The sequence below is a fragment of the Petaurus breviceps genome, unplaced genomic scaffold, assembly GCF_028583685.1.
Source record: "Petaurus breviceps papuanus isolate PSGF00001 unplaced genomic scaffold, PetGlider_PUasm1.0 188, whole genome shotgun sequence".
In the NCBI taxonomy this organism is placed as follows: domain Eukaryota; kingdom Metazoa; phylum Chordata; class Mammalia; order Diprotodontia; family Petauridae; genus Petaurus; species Petaurus breviceps.
In genome coordinates, this window is record NW_027185804.1 from 15,863,334 (window position 1) to 15,882,395 (window position 19,062).

The following is a 19,062-nucleotide window of genomic DNA, read 5'->3' on the forward strand; positions in this document are numbered from 1 at the left end:
ATTAGGAGAAACTTGAGGAGGGAGAGTATACTTCTACCTGATATCTAGAACTATACTAAGAATATAGTAGAGGGCTCTTATTCATGTGACCATCATTTCTCCCCCGCCCCCCCACCAGAGAATGCAAAGACCTTGATGACAGGAATACCTCTGTTTATATCCCTATATTCCCAGCACATAAGAAGGGCAACATATATAGTGGGAAATTAGTAATTGTGCAATGACATTTTGTGAATTCAAGGAATGGATGGACATGAATATATTGGATATATTACCTGATATCAAACTTCGGAAAAAGCAGATACTTTTCATGAGCTGTATAATAAATCTCTTCTCCCTTCTTTCTTCAGCCATCAGCCTTAAACCATTGACAAACTCAATGAACTTAAATGTTTCAATGAACTTAGAACCTTTAAGAGCATCTCATTGTATTCATAATCGCTTGGAAACAACAAGATTTTAAGTGTATTAAAGAGACATTGATCCAGTGAAACCGTCTAATTAACATCATTCATTTTTATGAAGCTGAATCTATTACCAACTCACCACTTGTGCCCCATCTAAATAACTGTCTGAGGGACCAATGACTAAAGAATGATGCTGCTATTAATAAGTCTGTACTTCATTGATAACTTAAATGGATATTTCCCACACAAGCTCTGAAATGATTTAATACCTAATTTACAGAGGTGACCAAATGTCCTTCCAGCAAGGGTTGATGCATGATCTCAGGAACTCTTCTAATGATTGCTTTCATTTTAAGTCTTACTATTTCCTTAATAGATTTTTTTAAGGCAGTATAAAGAAACCTAGTTAGGTGGCATTGGAAAGTATATTAGAGTTTACCCAATCCAAATCCCTTGCTTTAGAGAAGAGGATATTGAAGCCCTGAAAAAGAACAAGACTTATCCAAACTGTGCCACTGGTTTTCCTTGATGTTCTCAATTTTGTCATTAGTGTGAAAGAATGATGGAGGTTATATTGACTGGAAGCAAAATTTTGCTTTTGCTGTTGAGTCATTTTTCAGTTTTGTCTGACTCTTTTACCCATTTGGGTTTTATTGGCATAGATACGTAAGTGATTTGCCATTTCCTTCTCCAACTCATTTTATAGATGAGGAAACTGAAACCAACAGGGCTAAGTGACTTGCCCAGCATCACAAAGCTAGTGAACCTTGGAGGTCAGATGTGAATTCAGCAAGATGAGTATTCCTGACTGCCAAGTCCAGCACTCTATCCACTGTGCCACCTAGATTCCCCAAAATCAAAATTTTCTAATGAAAATCTTTCAATCCAGACACATAAGCAGAGAGATTACATGTCTGGTTGTATCTTTTTTTCTAGTTGGTCTTTCCACAAGTTACATAATCTACTTTTTAGTTATATGCAGTTCAAGCAAGTTTCATCACCCTCATTAGACTTCCCATTTCTGTTTTCTTTTCTTTTTCTTTTGGATTGTACCTGTGTTTCCATTGTATAGAGAATGTCCAGTGCTAAAACTCTCTCTATCAATTCAAGTTTGCACCTATCCTATAATTTACACTCTCAGAGAGTTGCCTGAGACACTACTAGGCTATATAACTTACCTATACTTGGCCAGATGTGCAAGGATCTGAATCCAGATTGTTCCCAACTCTGAGATTACCTTTTATCCATCTGTCATATATACAAGTCCTGATTAGTGCAAATTACAAATGCCATGAAGTAGTCTCATGTATTTGAACTCACATTATCCAGTTATAATTATGCAAAATATATTAATTGCTTCTAAACCAATGGAAATATGTAGCGTGAATTGGACTAACGTGACCATGTGATTTATTATTTTCAATAGTAGAGATCTAGTGACACAATACTAAGGCTTTAAGACAAATAAATACCCCTCCCTTGGCAGTCATTTGGACAAAGTCATTCATTCCTATCTTGATCAAAGAGAAGTATGATCAAGACTGGGAGAAATAGGGACTAGCTATAGTAAATACTTATGATTTCCAATAGACAAAGCTATGGGAAGGAACAGAAAACCTATGGAAAGAGAATGATGTGCTCATCATCACTGTTACCCTGTCTGCTGAAGGAATTTATTCAAAGATGCTTCCTTTGATCCTACAAAATAAATTGCATGCTCCAAAATCCATCTAAAATATAGGGATTTTGTCTTATGACATGATTTTACCTTTGTTAGAGTCAGTGTAACATAATGGAGGAGAGGAGGACCCAGAGTCTGGAAGACTTAAGTTAAATCCTGCCTCAGAAGCTAGTTAGCTGTGTGACCCTGGGCAAGTCACACACTCTCTCTGTTTCAGTTTCTTTATCTATAAAAAAGAGGATAATTATAGTACCTACATCTCAGAGCCATTTTGAGGATAAAATGAGATCATGATTATAAAGCACTTTGCAAACCTTAAAGTGCTATATAAATGTTAGCTATTGTTATTATAAAGAGCTAATGTAAAATGTATTCAGATACAAAAAGTAATTATTTTATCCATCTGAGCATTAAATCATCAAACAGTAAGCACAAAGAATAGTAGGATAATGATGTGTCCTAAGACTATTTTTAATCAGTTGAGTAGAATGGAAATAATAAGATAATGATGTTGATGATGATAACATTTATATAGTACTTTAAAGTTGGCAAAGTATACATATTACTTCATAGAATCCTCACAACAACAACCAGATAAAATAAATATTACGAGTATAATCTCCATTCAATATTTGATGGATCCAAGGCTCAGAGGGTCCAAATGACTTTCTCATGGTTGTATACCTTCTTAAGGGTCAGTAATGGTATTTAACCAAAGTCCTTCCTGATTCAAGGTTTAGTTCTCTTTCCTTCTTGCCACACTTCCTTAGTAGGGATAGAAGAGCTTAATAAGCTACATTCTCCCCGTTTTAAATGAATTTTGAAGCATGCAAATGGAACATTGATTTTCTTTGGCCCTTGTGAATCGATATGAATTTGTAGTTTGATACTAATAGCCTGCAGAAATGGACAAGTCATTTTGGGGCATAGCTAGGTGGGGCAGTAAAGAGAGCACTGGGCTTAGACTTAGGAGGACTCATCTTGATGAATTCAAATCTGACCTCAGATATGTATTAGCAAGTATCTGGGCAAATCACCTAACCCTGTTTTACTCAGGTTTCTCACCTTTAAAATGAGCTGGACAAGGTAAGGGGAAACCGCTAAAGAATCTTTGCCAAGAAAACCCCAAATGTTGTCATGGAAAATTGAAGTGATTGAAACGACTCAATAACAACAATTTTCTGGTTGTCGGCATCACACTATTTATGGCTGACACCACATATCCAAGTGTTAGTGTTGTGTTCCTGTGTTTGTATCGATTTCAAGACTGCTTAACAGTTTATTACTTCTTATGAGGTGCTAGCTTTGACTTTTGTTGATAAACACAAACTTTTTTTTCCATATTCAATGTTAGTGAACATGTAGAGATAATCAATTTTTCTACCTTAGTTATGGATTCTTTGTATACTTCTTCATTGATCATAGAATAATATCACTGAAAAGGTCCTCCAAAGTTATCTAATCCATTGCTGGAGTGTGGATTTTTCCACTCAATGAACATTCATTAAAGTGGCTGCTAAGTTCAGGCTCTCTGGTAGGGGTCAGGGACATGAAGGTAAAAACCATACCATTCCTTTCCATCTAGAAATTATTTTTAGTAGGGAGATATGAAATGGACACACAGAAATCTAAAAAAAGAATACAAAATAATTTCAAGGGCAAGAGATAACAAAGAACTGGTGGGATCAAGGACGTCTTTGTGTAGGGTGTAGGATGTGAGTTGTAGAAGTTCTGGCTTCTCCAAAGCAGTGATAAGAGGGGAGGATGTTTCAGGTTGTGCAATAATACCTGTGTAAAAACAAGAGAGCAGGATGCAGAATGCTATATGTGGGGAATTGCTAGCCATTGGGTTTTTGAAAAAAGAGTGTGTGAAAGGGAGCTGCTTATGTTCAAACCATAAGAAATAAAGTCATCAATTCAAAATATGAAACCATGCATAAGAATTCTTTGGATTATCTCGACCTCTGTTGTTATTTCTGGTAAATGTTTGGGTTCAGTTCACTTTAGTAACTAACCTCTCTTATATGCCTAATCCTCTGCTGGGTGCTGGAAGTCTATTCTAATTATGGAATAGCACACAGTTTTGAGGTAGAAGACCTTGACTCAAACCTCACATCTGCCATTTAGTAGACATATGACCATTCACAAATCATTCCCCAGGAGGCTGGACTTCTAAATAGTGAGCATGGAATTTATCTTTCCCAGAGCCAGAACCAATGAACCACTTCATTTCAGAAAAGGGAAGAGGTGAGATCTTCAAAATACTGGGTAATGAGCTTGATGTGAATGCCTGACCAAACCTTAAAACTTACTATGGAATAAATGGTTTGTGAACATTTAGAATGGGAAGCAATAATCACTGAGAGCTAGCATGGGATCACCATTAACAGGTCATGCCACATTATGCTGATTTTCTTTACTGATAGATTTACTAGACTGGTTTATCAGGGGAATGTGGTAGATATAGCATAATTGCATTTTAGCAAAGAATTTAAACACAATGGATCAAGTACTAGGCTTGGAGTCAGGATGACCTGAGTTCAAATCCAGTCTCAGACACTTATTAGCTGTGTGACCCTGGCAAGTCATTTAAACCTTTTTGCCTCAGTTTCCTCATCTGTAAAATGAACTGGAGAAGGAAATGGCAAACCACTCTATTATCTTTGCCGAGAAAATATCAAATGCGTTCACGAAGAGATGATTGAACAACAATTTGTGCTATTATGATAGGAAAGAGGAAAGGTGAGGGATAACCAATGATAGAGCAAGGGTGATTTTAATCTTATTGAATAGTTTAAAGCTAAAGAATAGTCTGGGGACAGCTAGGTGGTACAGTGAATAGAGCACTGACTCTGGAGTCAGGAGCACTTGAGTTCAAATCTGGCCTCACACACTTGACACTTACTAGCTGTGTGATCTTGGGCAAGTCACTTAACCCTGACTGACTGCCTCGCCTCCCCACCCCCCCATAAAAAAATAATCTATAAACATTCAAACAGGTTAGAGGGTGATGCCCCATGGAGTGCCCTGGAATTGTAACTTTGATTGTATGCTGCTTAATATTTTTATCAGTGGCTTAGATGAAGGCATAGATGTCACACTTAACAAATTTACAGATTACAAGAAGCCAGGAGAAAGACCAATACTGGTTGACAGTTAGCATCTCAAAACATCTCAATGTCCAAAGCAGGGGTGGGGAACCTGTGGCGTTCGATGTCCTTGGGTGTAACTTTTTGACTGTGTGCAAGTTTTACAAATCCTCTTATTAAGAGAATTTTTTCTCTGCAGTTTGGATTCAGTCACAGGTCCTCACTTGAGGATATAGAGCATTACAAGTGGCCTTGCAACTACTGGTTCCCTACCCCTAGCCTAAAGTTATTGACTGAATATAATAAAATGAGATTTAACTGAAATAAATGTAAAATCCTTCAGATGAGAGACAAAACTAGGCAACAGTTCATTTGAAGCTGCAGTTCATGCTCTACATGGCTAGTGATCCAACAGTTTGACATGACCACCAAAAAGGTACTATGATTGAGACTAGTGGGTATGGTTTCCAGAATGAGACAAGTGATTATCCTCCTGTAAACTCCCCTAGTGAGATGATGTCTGAAGTTCAATTCTAAGCATCACATTTTTGGAAGATTGTTAGCAAACTAGAATGCATGCAGGATGTATATGACCCTGGCGGTGAAGATGCTAGAGACCATGACACTGGAGGATTGGAACACATGGGGGTTGCTTAGCCTAAAGAAGAGAAGACATGTTGGCTATAATAGCTACTTTCAAATATTTGAAGGGATGTCACATGGAATAGGGGTTTGGATTGTTCTATTTACACCAGATTAATGAATGGAACTTGTGTCAAAGCATAGATGTTTTAGAAAGTTAGTTTTAATCCAGTTACAAGGAGATATACTTCCAAACAATAAGAGCTGCCCCAAATTGGAATGTGACAATGCATCAGGAGTTATTGGATTTTCTATCACTATACTTATTGAAATGGAGACTAGAGGAGCAAATGGGATTACTGTTCAGGTACAAGTCAGGTACAAATTAGATCAGATGGCTTTGTAGGTGGGACACTGTTAAGCTTCAGCAATTTTGTGTGATTTCTCAAATCCCAATGCAGTGCACTCTGACTAGAGGGTAGGGAGAAGTTAGTCAAAGACTTGTGTCCTTCCATTTAAATTTCCCAAGCATGAAAGTGAAATATAGGTAACTTCTGACTTACATAAAAATTTTCTTATGCTCCTTTTATAACCAATAGTTACCCGAGAATAATCACATTAGCCGGTGGCTCAAGGGCCACTGAAATTCCCATGCCCTTCCTAATCTGCAATACCTTCCCATGTCTGAATTTTTTACCTCTTTTCTTCTTTTCCCTTTTAGCTGCTTCTACCTTCACCTATTCACTTAATCAATGAATCAATAAGAAAGCTTTCAATAACCCCTTGCAATGAAGCAGGCACTATACAAAAAATTGAAGGTACAAAGAATAGCAAAAGATCCCCTGCCCACAAGGAATTTACATTCTAATGTCATTTTGCTTCTTACCTCTTCCTTTCTGTTCTAGGGAAGAACCCTAAATGACTTGGAAGAAGGAGAAAAAATAAACACAATTAGAAGCAAAGTATAGGTGAGGGTAGGTGGCACAGTGAATAGAGCACCAGCCCTGAAGTCAGGAGGACCTGAGTTCAAATCTGGCCTCAGACACTTAACACAAAACTAGCCATGTTACCTTGGGTAAGTAACTTAACCCCAATTGCCCTACCTTCCCCCCTCCAAAAAGCAAAAAGCAAAAAAAAAGCCAAGGATACACATTTACATCACTGCTCCATTCCCTCCAAATATTCAGTTAAACTTCCTGTTTACATTTTTAGTTTCTACTGAAAATTGACTACCTTCCTGAGAGTTGGAAATAAAATCTGTCATACTGAATTTATACTTAAGTATCTTGCCTTGTCCAGGGCTTTTATCCCTTGGCTACAAAACAAAACATTCACCCATTAAATTCTAATTTTCTTTTTCAAAAAATAGGCTGTTTGGGGGCAGTTTGTATGGCAAACTTTAATTACAGTAGAGTTAAAAACCAGAAACAGCATATAATCTGCCACAAGAGGACCTCTGTGTATGTGACACTAGGTGAAATACTCAGAGAAGAGGTTTTAAATCTGTCCCTGCCTGTAACTTTAGTGCGTTAATAAAGACAGAGCCATTTTTCAGTTGCCATAGTATTATTACCTGGAGCATAGCAAGCTCTTGATTAAGTATTAAACCACCAGCTCCCTCTTGAACAAAAAGAAAATGATAGCATTCCATGGGTTTTTCCCCCAGCACTTTGTAGGGATGATTTGCTGAGCAATTTTGTATGTATCATCTCATTTGAAGAAAATCACCCCAGTGCCCGAGCATTTTGGAATTAGAAGGAAATTCAGAGATTTCTAGTCTAACCTCAACAGACTTGTATCCTGTCCCTGAGAAATAGCCATCGATCCTGCCTTGATTGACTTTGGAGTCGAACACTAGGCTGCTATATCCTGTCTGGGAGCTGATTTTCTTTCCTGTACAATGGGAAAAATGCTACTTTAATTCACTAGATTACCAAATAATTGTGAAACTCACATAAAATAATATTACAAACAAAGTCCTTCCTTAATACAGGCAGAGTTATTCAATAGAATGAGTGTTGAATCTAGAACCACTAATGGAAATCATGCCTTTGTGACTTGGCTATCTTTGTTCCCTTGGATAGGCTCCTAAATTTTTCAAGCCCTCAGTCTCCTCATCTGTAAAACAAGAGGACTGAACTAAAGGACCTCTAAGATTCTTTCCGTGTCTAAGTATATGATCGCATGACATGTCTCCCCTCTTAATATTCCTGTTCACTGTTTCAAATTGTGAGATCTTCAAAGAGACTGATGGAGCAGCTAGATGGTACCATATTTAAGAGTGCCAAGCATAAGATCAGGAAGGCTCCTCTTCCTGAGTTCAAATCTGGCTTCAGACATTACCTAGCTGTGTGACACTGGACATGTCATTTAACCCTGTTTACCTCAGTTTCCTCATCTGTCAAATGACCTTAAGAAAGAAATATCAAACCACTCCAGTATCTTTGCCAAGAAAACCTCAGATGGGATCTCGAAGAGTAAGATGCAACTGAAACAACCACAGTGAAAAAGAGACTGATGTCTGGGGTGTTTGAGAAGGAATTCTGTCAGGAGGTTGGAGTAGTTTCCACATTCCCTGAGGATCATGTTCTAAGAGGGGATGAAACTCAATGTCCTTCTGTGATTTTATTGTCTTCTTTTTTCAAACTGTTTCATCATCACCATGATCATAATAGCTAGCACTTATGTCGCCCTTTAAGGTTCTCAAAGTCCTTTACAAATATTAACTCATTTTATCCTCACAATAATCCTGGAAGACAAGTGTTCTTATTCTCCTCATTTTATTAATGAGGAAGCTGAGGCAGACAAAGCTTAAGTGACTTACCCAGGTGCACTCAATTAGTATGCAACTGAAACCAAATTTGAGCTCAGATCTTCCTGATTCCTTTAATATTGTATGCATGGCAACACTTCACTGTCACAAATGTATGCACATGTGTGTTTGTGTGTATATCTACCACCCACATGGCAAACTCTTGAAGAGTCACAGGTAAGTCTTGTTTTTTAGGCACTAAAGATTGGTTTTCTGAAACAAGAATTACCTTATAGGGAGCAAAACTTTCTGTTATAGTAAATAATTTCCTTTTTCCGATGGCTGAAGAAAAAGAGGTATTTTCAGAACAACCCTGCCACTCTCTCACATCCTGATGCATACTAGACACATCAGATCAGTTTTTTAGCTCTCCCTATCATCAGGAAACTCTCTCCCCAATGGGAACCACTTTTTTTTTTCCAAAACACAAGAGGACCTGAAAGCTGCTGGATTATATTTCTTTCCAGATCAGACAAAACTTGGCAAGTCTCCTGTAGTTTCAGATTTCTCTCTGAATAGTTCACTGCAGTATTACCTCTCCCCTTGGCAATCAGCCTTTGAGAGGACAACATGCTCTTATTTTGACTGATGTAGTCATAGAATCACATAATATAATAGTTAAAATGGACTTGAAGTAGGTGAAGGAAAATGGTGGAGAAAAGGCACCAACGTTCCTTGAGCTCTCCCCCAAACCTCTTTGTAAACCTTTAAATAGTGCCATAAAAAGTTCCTAGATGAGGGGCCGCTAGGTGGCATAGTGAATAGAGCACCTGCCCTGGAGTCAGGAGGACTTGAGTTCAAATCCAGCCTCAGACACTTGACACACTTAGTAGCCATGTGACGTTGGGCAAGTCACAACCCCAATTGCCCTCCAAAAAAAAGTTGCTAGAGGAGATGTGGTGACATGACTTTCAAGCCAAAGACAATTTAGAAGGTCTGTCACACCTGGGTAAGAGTGGAGCGCAGTCCAGTTTAGGTGTGTCCTGCCCAGTCCCACGCCAGCAAACAAGGAGCAGGCTTTTGGAGCCACTGAGTCAGCAGTGGCTGCAGCTGCTTCCAGAGCTCTCAGTCCACAGACAGTAAGAGGGCCAAGAAACTGGTCAGAAAGAGATTGCAGGTGTGTCTTTGCTAGCGCTGAAGTAGGACTCTGTTGCTTTGCCCATACTTCGATCTGGGCTGCTGTCCTGGGTGAGGAGCAGTAGCACAGCAAAGCTTGTGGCTACAGAGGAGCAGAGACCCATCGTTACAGCTCCAGGGCAGGAAAGAGGGCTTGGGGTCTCCCACAGGGCAGGAGAGTGGCAAAAATATCTCTCCTTAGATCATACCATCTTGGAAGAACTGAACACTTACAGGTCCCTGGAAGCATCTCTGAAAACAGCTATATAAAACCTCTGAAGCTTGGAACAGTGCGCCCTTCACCCTGGAAGCAGAATTTTAACAGAGTTAAAAGTGAAGAAAAATGGGTGGAAAATGAGCAAACAACAACAACAAAAAAATATTCTGGCCATACAAAGTTTCTATGGTGACAAGGAAGATCAAAATACACACAAAGTCAAACTTCCTACATCCAAATCCTTCAAGAAAATTATGAATTCATCTCAGAACATGGAAGACCTCAAAAAGGATTGTAAAAATCAAGTAAGAGAAATAGAGGAAAAATTGGGAAGAGAGATGATAGTGATACAAGAAAATCATGAAAAAGAGTTAGTAACTTGGTAAAGGAGACAAAAATACAGAAGAACATAACACCTTAAAAAACAAACTAGGTCAAATAGTAAAAGAGATACACACAAAAAAATGAAGAGAAGAATGCTTTGAAAGGCAGATTTTGGCCAAATGGGAAAAGAAACATAAAAATTCACTGAAGAAAAAAACTCCTTAAAAAGTAGAGTTGACCAAATGGAAAAGGAGGTACAAAAATTCAATGAAGAAAATACTTCCTTAAATATTAGAATGAAGCAAATAGAACCTAATTATGGTATGAGAGATAAACAATAAAACAAAACCAAAGAATAAAAAAAGATAATGTGGAATATCTCATTGGAAAAACAGTTGATCTAGTAAGTAGATTCAGGAGAGATAATTTTAAAATTATTGGACTATCTGAAAGTCATGATCAAAATAAAAAAGATTTCAGTCATCATATTTCAAAAAATTACTAAGAAAAACTGCATTGATATTCTAGAACAAGAGGGCAAAACAGAAATTAAAAGAATCCACCAATCACCTCCTGAAAGAGATCCCAAAATGAAAACTTCCAGGAATAGTATAACCAAATTCCAGAGCTCCCAGGTCAAGGAGAAAATAATGTAAGCAACCAGAAAGAAACAATTCAAGTATTACAGAGTCACAGTCAAGATAACATAAGATTTACCAGCTTCTACATTAAAGGACTGAAGGACTTAGAATATGATATTCTGAATGATAAAAGGACCTAGGATTACAACCAAGAATCACCTACCCAGAAAAACTTAGAATAATTCTTCAAGGGGGAAAATAAACATTCAATGAAATAGAGGGCTTTCAAACATTCTTGATGAAAATGCCAGAACTGAATAAAAAAACTTGACTTTCAAATATAAGACTCAAGAGAAGCATAAAAAGGTAAATAGGAAAGGAAATTATAAGGGACTTAATAAGGTTAAATTGTTTATTTTCCTGCATGGGAAAATGACATTTGTAACTCATAAGAACGTTCTCATTATTAGGACAGTTAGAAGGAGTAAATATAGACAGAAGGCACAGATGAGAGTTGAATATGAAGGGATGTCTAAAAAAAAGTAAAATTAAGGGGTGAGAGAGGAATGCACTGGGAGAAAGGGAAAAGAAGAGGAAGAATGGAGTAAATTATCTTACATAAAAGAGGCAAGAAAAAGGCTTTATAGTGAGAGGAAGAGGGGGACCTTCAGGGAAGTGAGTAAACCTTATTCTAATCAGACTTGGCTCAAAAAAGGTATAGAAATCTATCTCACCCTATAGGAAAGTAGGAGAGAAAGGGGATAAGGGAAAGGGAGGGTGATAGAAGGGAGGGCAGGTTGAGGTAGTGGATAGTCAGAAATGAAGCCCTTTTGAGTAGAATCAGGTGAGAGAGAGAATAGACTAAACAGGGATGGGAAATAGGATGTAGGGAAATGCAGTTAGTAATAGTAACTGAAAAAAATTGAAACACAATTCTCTGATATAGCCTCATTCCTCAAACATTATAGAGAACTGAATCAAATTTATAAAAAATAAAAGCCATTCTCCAATTGATAAATGACCAAAAGATATGAAGTTTTCAGATGAAGTAATCAAAGTTAAATATAGCCATATAAAAATATTCTAACTCACTATTAACTGGAGAAATGCAAATTAAAACAATTCTGAGGTACTACCTCATACCTATTAGATTGGTTAACAGACCAGAAAAGGAAAATGACAAATGGTTGAGAGGATATGGGGAAAATGAGACATTAATTGTGGAGTTGTGAATTGATTCAACCATTCTGTAAATCATTTTGGAACTATGCCCAAAGGGCTATAAAACCATGCATACCCTTTCCCCTAGCAATTCCACCACAAGGTCTGTATCCCAAAAGAGAAAAAAAGAGGAAAATGACTTATATGTACAAAAGTATTTATAGGTGGCAAAGAACTGTAAATTGAGGGGATGCACATTAGTTGGGGAATGGTTGAACAAATTGTCATATGTGATTGTAATGGAACACTATTGTGCTATAAGAAATTATGAACAGGATGCTCTCAGAAAAACCTGAAAAAGCTTATATGACCTGATGCAAAGTGAAATGTACTGGGTAATAGCTGTGAATGCCTTAGCTGTTCTCAGTAATACAATAACCCAAGACAATTCTAAAGAACTTATGATAAAAAATGCTATCCATCCACAGAGAAAGAACTGATGGTGTCTGAATACAGATTGAAGCACACTTTTTTACTTTATTTTTCTTTATGTTTTTGGCTGTTTTCTTTCACAAGATGACTAATATAATGTTTTACATGATGACTCATGTATAACCAACCTATATCAAATTTCTTTCCCCTTCCCCCCTTCAGGGAGGTAGGAAGAGAGGAAGGGAAAGAATTTGATACTTAAAGTTGTAAAAATGAATATTAAAATTTTTTTACAAGGGTTCCTAGGTAGCACACTGAATAGAGCACCAGCCCTGGAATCAGGAGGACCTGAGTTCAAATCTGGCCTCAGACACAACACAAAAACTAGCCATGTGACCTTAGGCAAGTCACTTGACCCCAATTGCTCTCCAAAAAGCAAAAAAAAAAATCAAAGAAAATACTAAATAATTTTTTAAAAAAAGAATCAAGATCATCTAGCCAAGTTCCACACTTACTTCAGAAGCAAGTAATTTACTTCAAAAAGTGTTCTTTGCCCTTTTCCTTCACTTCTTCATCCTTTCCTTTCTAAGACCCTTGCAATCAGCTTCTGCCTCTATCATTCCATTGGAACTGCTCTCTAAATAGTCACCCATGCCTTCCTTATCAAAAGATTTCCCTTTTCTCCAATCCTTGTCTCCAGATCTGGAACTTGGGCTGGACAAATGGGTCTTTGACTCCACAATCTGAATGTAGAGGACAGCAGCAGTCCTTACAATCCATTAGCAGCTGTAAACTTCAGAGATCATCACTTAGCGAGGAGAATTAGTTAAGATGAAAAGCTTTTAGACTGTATTCTGGGGGTAAACTCCCCATCTTATCTCTCTCCATTTTTGTGTGTGTGTGTTTTTGTCACTTTCTCTGGGCATGGTTTATGGCATTTTCCCCAGTTGCCAAAAAAAATAATAATAACTCTTATTTACATTTCTGCTCATCCTTCTTGAACTCTTTGAAATATTATTTCAGCATATTTGCCCCTCTTCTAGCTTCTGATGCATTGCATTCTCTTTCTGTTAACTTTCAAATATTTATTTCCCATACCATCCTCTTGTTTTCATTGAGTCATTTCAGTCATGCCCCACTCTTCGTGACCCCATTTGGGGTTTTCTTAGCAAAGAGTCTGGAGTACTTTTCCATTTCCTTTTCTAGCTCATTTTACAAATGAGGAAACTGAGGCAAACTGTATTAAGTGACTTGCACAGAGTCACACAGCTGGTTAAGTGCCTGAGACCAGATTTGAACTCAGGAAGATGTCTTCCTGACCTCACACCTGGCACTCTATGGACTGTGTCACCTAGCTGCTACTCACCATGCTCTAGGCATTTTTTAATTTCCATCCTCCATCAAATCTAACTATCCTGTGTCCCTTTCCATCAAGAGGAAGCTAGATGACAGGTAACTGATCTCATAAAGGAAAAATTAATTGCATTCAACAGTCAAGTATTAAGTATCTTTAATGAGCAGAACAACATGCCACCAGATCTTGGGGAAATTAACACTGACACGGTTTCCCATGGGGTTTACAGTCTAAGTTGCTTAATCATTATCAGGTGAGAAGGATGTCAAATTTAAAATGGGAATTTTTCAAATGGACATGGCTTAAACTATATAACTGGCAGTAATGGAGTAATTTCAGGCACTGTGATGGAATGATGAGAGCTTTATTGAGCTAAGGCTTTTTAAGGCTCTTCCATTCTCAAACCATAGATAATTGACTCTCCTGATAGACTTAACTGAACTCAGATGAGGATTTGTGTGATGATGGTCCTTCAGAGTCTTCCCTCTGATTTTAGCTTTCACATCCCTGACAGACCCTTTCCTTTTGCACATGTCCTTTATGATTTGCCAGGTCAGTCCTTGCCTATAAACTTTTCCATCATGTTTTCTTAATACCTGCCAAGAGCATCTGGTTTGGTTGCCTGTAAAGCAGTGGGATATGGGCTGAAGAAGCTGAAATATTGACAGATACAATGAACTTCTGTTCCTGTGAATTCGCCATCTCCAGCATGAAGTGGAAACAGATATCAACAAGGGACTCATTCTTTTACCCAACTTAAATATTTTTCATAGTAGTCAGTTGCCTTTAGTTTTACATGACATCTCTGAGTCTCCTATTTCAAATATCCTTCTGATATATTCGTTAGAGGCAAGAAACATGTTTGTCTAGAATTATCCTTCCTAGTCACTTTCCCAAATAACTCTGTGAATATGAACTGGAGAAATCACCTTCTAGCTTTTCTCTTTTCATTTGTTACTAACCTCTTTGCCATTTTATATGTGACACATTCTATGGGCTATCCAACTGTCTGTATCAGAAGATGGGAGTTCAAATCCCAGGTTTTTTATTTACAGCCTATGTGACCTTAGGCAAGTCATTTTTGGCCTAAATTTTCCACTTATCTAAGGTGAGATTAGACTAGATGGTCCCTTGGGTCCCTTAATCAATGATCACATTATGATCCTATATTAGTCCCTGCTAAATATCCCTATTACTTCTTTCACAGTCATTAGAGAAGGTAGTGAAGTGTTCAAAGAAATGGCCATGTTTAGGATTCTGGAGAAGAAATTCCACCAGGAAGTTGGATATGTTTCCACATTCAGTAACTGTTATGGAGAAACTGTAGTGCCTATTCTTCTAAGAATTGAGGGAGATAGAAGGATAATGTAATTCTTCTCCCCACCCCTCTGCACACACCTGCATACCAAGGAGCTAACCCTGTGCCCTAAATGATAAAGATAATCTCAAAGAGAAGCAATATAAGAGCAATAAAAGTAAGAATATAAGAGGGAGGAAATGAACCTGTGATTTCATTGGCGTGGGGATGCCCAAGATCATGAACTTTCTCCTAATAATTCAGATTAGCAACTTCTTTTAAACTTAGCATATTAGAAAGTTATTTAGGACACCAAAAAGTTCAGTGACTTGCCAGGGCTACTGAGTTAGTTTGTATCAGAGGCTAAACATGTACTTGGCTTCAAAAGCCAGCTCTCTATTCAGTACCTTTCTTAAATGAGTAGTAGAAAAACAAGATGCTATTGTAAGTGCATTGTTGCATGTCACTATGATATCAGATGAGACCTTACTACAAGCACTAACATTTGAACTGGACCTTAAAGGATGAGGAGGGTGTCAACAGGGGGAGATTGGCATATGTAATTTTCACCTGTATTTCCTTTGACTGTGATTTTATATTTCTGGGAGATGTCTGGGTTTATATTACCCTATTCTCTAGACTGATGGCAATGAGTGGACATGTTGAGGGCTGGGAATGGTGAGAGACAACATAGTCAATCCTCTCTGCTGTACTTTGCAAAAATGTAGAATCACAAAGCCGCTAGGGATTAAAAGTCTTCAGAAGCAATTCAGTGCAACCTGTGCTAAACAAAATCTAGCTCTATGTCCTATTTGTCAGAAAGCAATTTGTCCTTTACTTCAATTGTCCAGTGAATCAGGAGTTCATTACCTCCCCCAGACAACTCCTTCTGTTTCGGAATAGCTCTAATTCCTTGGGAACTTTTTCATACTTTAAGTCTAAAGTTGTTTTTTTTGTTTTTTTGATGTTTATTAGTATTGTTACTGCTATTGCTGTACTTTCTGGTGCTGTGTTCTTCTGTGATGTACACCTGCTGAGGTATAGATGAGATGGACTCTCCCTTGGAGTCTGTGAAGACTTGGTGAGTCTGAAATCTCTGCCATGTGCAGACAGGCAGGACCTGTAGTTATGTGTGTTTCCTTGGCTTTTGAACTTGAAGGACTGTTGCCCATTTCACATAGCAAGAAGGACAGACTACGAGCAGAGAAGGAGTACTGCTCATCATTCCTATTTAGCAGGACATGGAGAGATCAGGTGCCTTGCCCAGGGTCATGTAGAAACCGGACTTAGAACCATGGCTTGTAAATTTCAAAGTAGACTTCTACTACGCCACACCAGTTCACACTTATAATCATATATATGCATATAAATGTAGTCATAATTATATTAATAGATATCATTGAGAGACAGACATAGATAGAATGATAGATAAATAGAATGATAGCTATATAAATATAGGTAGAGAGAATGTTAGAAAAAATAGATGAGATAGATAGATAGACAGACAGATGATAGATAGATAGATAGATAGATAGATAGATAGATAGATAGATAGATAGATAAATAGATAGATAGACAGATATATGGAGAGATAGAATGGCAAACAATTAGACAGAATGGTAGACAGACAGATAAATAGAATGATAAACAGAATGATAGATAAATAGACGAATGGTAGCCAGAGATAGTTAGATGCAATGGCAGACAAAAATGGAATGATAAAAGTATAGGATGATAAACAGAAGTGAGGCTAGGTGCCTCCGTGAATAGAACACCGGCCTTAGAGTCAGGAGGACCTGAGTTCAAATGTGGCCTCAGACACTTAACACTTACTAGCCACGTAACTTTGGGCAAGTTACTTTAACCCCAATTGCCCCTCTGAAAGCAAAAAAAAAAAAATAGAATGATAAACAGATAAAGAGAATGATAGCCAGAGAGAGATAAGCAGATAAAGGGTTGAGATTGTACTGGATATTTTAGGGCTAAAGGGAATAATCAAATGAGGAAATCCTTGCTATCAGTGCTATTAGCACCCTCTCTGTATCTTCTAGCCTTAAAGATTTGCCTGGGTAATTAAGGAGTCCAAAATGAATCATAGAAGACACATAAATATAATTCTTCCTAAGTCTAAGACAAGTTCATTATCCACCACACCATTTTGTGTCTCTGTCTCTCTTTGTCTCTGGGTGTCTGTCTGTCTCTCTGTCTGTCTGTCTGTCTGTCTCTCATCTCATACTTGAATCCAAAACTCAACATGTTTCCCTGAAAAGGATAACATCAGCAACAAAAGAACAGTCACTAACATACCCCAGGCCTGTTATTGCTTTCCACGAGTTCTCCCACAGCTGTTCTTTATGCATCTCAATAAGCAAGTGATGGCCACCATTCCACACTAGGAACTAGAACACTGCATGCTAAGCATGGATTGCTAGCTACATTTCATTTATCATTTTACTGGGTGTTCTTTCACACAGCTTTTAAAATGTGATGGTGGTCATAAAATGGGTTTGAGCTGCAAAGCTTTTCCCTAATATGGCTCAGTCAAATTGGGTCATTAAATGTAGTATATTTTATTTGAAAAAAGACTTCTCTGGAAAGCAGCTCATTTCTTCAGTTTGTAACACAAAAGATCTGATTAATTTCTGCAAAATTAACTCCCCCATACACAGAAAAATCATAGACCCATAGAATATTGGAGCTGGAAAGTACCTTACAGAGACACATACAAGTGGATTAGAGAAAAAGAACAAGAAGAGGCCTCAGAAATCATTTTATCCAAACTCTTGATTTCACAATTGAGGTAATTTAAGGTCACATAACTAAACTTGTTCATAAAACTATTTTTCCTTACCCATGCTTTACATCCTGTCTCTTGATAGAGGCAGCTAGGTGGCAACAGTGGAAAGGTCACTGGACTTGAGTTCAAATCTAGCCTTAGACACTACCAACTGTATGACCTTGAGCAAGTCAATTCACCTGTTTGCCTCAGTTTTCTCAACTGTAAACTGGGGACAATGATAGCACCTGCCCTGAATGTTATTGTGATGATCAAATGAGTTAATATTTGTAAAGCACCTGGAACATACTAGATCCTTAATAAATACTTCTTTGTTTCCTTCTTGTTCATATCTCAGCCAGTAGTAAACAGCTGTCTCATTCTTTAATTGTATCTGCTGTACACCTTGGAAATTAGGAAGTGCATCCAAATTAGGGAAGCCTCTTTTGGCAAGAAGTGTTTTGAATCAGAAATTTAGAAGTTAGTGTGAGAAATAATGCAGGGAAAATGTCTTGCTGAGTTTTCTTTTTTAAAAAATTAGGGGAGAGGGATACATGACCTAGCAATGAAAAGTTTGAGTGTTCTTCTTTCTGTGACTCATCTTCCTAAGTTCAAAATGTAGCCTCAGACACTTATTAACTGTGTGACCCTGTGAAAGCTACTTAACCCTGCTTGCCTCTGTTTCCTTATCTGTAAAATGAGTTAGAGAAGGAAAAGGCAAACTGCTCTAGTATCTTTGCCAAGAAAACTCCAAGTGGGATCATAAAGAGTCACATATGACTGAAAAACAACCGAGCCACAATATCTGTGTAGAACCTTTTACTTAGAGCAGCTCCTTGAGGACATGGGAAACCAGCCAGCCAGAGCACAGTGGCAATACTCAGGTGATGTGGCTCTTGAATTCTTGTTCTCTCTGGCCAGGATTATGCTTCAATTCTTTACTTTTTTTGACAAAACATACCCAAGATGTATCCCAGTGGTCCAATTATTAGAGTCAGCATGATGCAGCAAAACAAAACAAATCAACAACAACAACAACAACAAAAAACATAATTGGATTGGAAGTCAGAACACCTGAATTCAAATCTATTCTTCATTTCATATGTGAGTTTGGGCAAGTCATGGGAAACTCCTTCAGACTTCAATTGCCTCTAATATAAAATGAAGAGATTTGAGTAAATGGCCTTTAAAATCTTCTCTCTCTCTCTCTCTCTCTCTCTCTCTCTCTCTCTC

The 19,062-nt window shown here is 37.8% G+C and overlaps 1 protein-coding gene across 11 annotated transcripts in view; it reads left to right on the forward strand.

Annotated features, from left to right (window-relative positions):
* The window catches only part of ANO3 (anoctamin 3), a 538,169-nt gene that overhangs the window by 165,591 nt on the left and 353,516 nt on the right, over positions 1–19,062 (forward strand). Inside the window, exon 2 of one of the 11 annotated variants that reach the window (XM_069091323.1) lies at positions 6,665–6,834. The exons of the other annotated variants lie outside the window; for them this stretch is intronic. The gene's annotated coding sequence lies outside the window, so the exon portion shown is untranslated. The remainder of the gene's footprint in view (positions 1–6,664; positions 6,835–19,062) is intronic. 11 annotated transcript variants of the gene reach the window in all.